This window comes from Tiliqua scincoides, unplaced genomic scaffold, assembly GCF_035046505.1.
Source record: "Tiliqua scincoides isolate rTilSci1 unplaced genomic scaffold, rTilSci1.hap2 HAP2_SCAFFOLD_131, whole genome shotgun sequence".
In the NCBI taxonomy this organism is placed as follows: domain Eukaryota; kingdom Metazoa; phylum Chordata; class Lepidosauria; order Squamata; family Scincidae; genus Tiliqua; species Tiliqua scincoides.
The window spans coordinates 46,866-48,241 of NW_027101383.1; positions in this window are offsets into that span (position 1 = coordinate 46,866).

Genomic DNA, 1,376 nt, shown 5'->3' on the forward strand with positions numbered 1-1,376 from the left:
TCCAGAAAGGAGTCAGATAATATGTGTGCAGATACTGGCGGCAAGTTGAGAATAGGCTTTAGATTTTCTTGACACTGGTGAGCATGTCTAAACTAGAGAGAGAGAGAGTGGCCACGTTAAAGTGACAATTAGTACCAATACAAAACAGCATAAAGAGGACTGTACTGCTCAGGAGACTGCCAAGATATGATACCAAGCCCTGTCTCTGCAAAACTGTGCAAAGGATTAGATAAACGTGTTTCTGTTACTACCATTGGTATAATCATCTTGAGCGAGGATAGTGTAGTAGTTTGGGTATTGGACTTGGGTATTGGGTATTGGGAAAGTTCCAGGTTCAAATCTCTGCTCAGCTGTGAAGCTTCCCTAGTGGCTCTCGTGTACTTCACAGGGTTGTTGTGAGGACAAAAGGAGGGAAGAAACAATATACACCGCCCTGAGCTGCTTGGAGGAAGAGCAGTATAGAAATGTGAAATAAATATAACTAAGAGCAGGGGAATAGGATCCTCCAAGTGTCCTGTGTCACTCTAGTGTTCTCCTAGCACGTTGCGGTTGGTAAATATCGCTGCCTTGACCACTTATGAAGCAACCCTAAGATACTTTGCGATGGGTTCCAGCCACAGGGAAGTGCACATATATTCAACTGGAAGGGAAAGACATTTGGGTATATTCTTGGTTTAGATCAGGGGTCTCCAAGTCCCGGCCCAGGGGCCATATGCGGCCCGTGGCAAGCCTCTATCTGGCCCATGGCCAACGTCTTGTCCCCTGAAAGCCTCTGGCCCACTTTACTGAACATGACCAGAACTGTGCTCTAATTGTGTCTGGAGGGTGTTCTGAGGGCCAGAGAGGTTGAATGAATCATGGCATCGTTCAGTCTCGGAAGACTATGGTATCGCACTCTGAATGGTGGTTCTGGAACAGAGTGTCCTTTCCAGTGCACGAAGCCTGGGTAAAGTAGATATGGAGGATAGACTGTTACCCATGCAGCAAATCCTCCCTCTCCACGTCACTGAAATGGTCCAATGGAAAGGCAGAAGCCTATTCATTCATTTATTCACTCATCTAAGTTCCATCTCTTATTTATTTAAACTTTATATTTAAATCATTTTTCCGGCCCTCAGCACCACACCAGATATTTGTTGCGGCCCTCTGGCCAAAAAGTTTGGAGACCACTGGTTTAGATGGTGTTTCCTACTATCTTTGGGCTTTTCATTGAAGCAACCTGTCAAGCCACATATGCAAAACTCGGCTGTGGACATGCCCAGCAGTTTAATAAGCTGACCAAGGAAGCTGTGGAATCTCCTCATTTGGAGGTTTTCAAGGGTTGGATGGACAGACATGTAATTGAGATTTCCTGGCTTGGGACAAGAAGAGGAGAG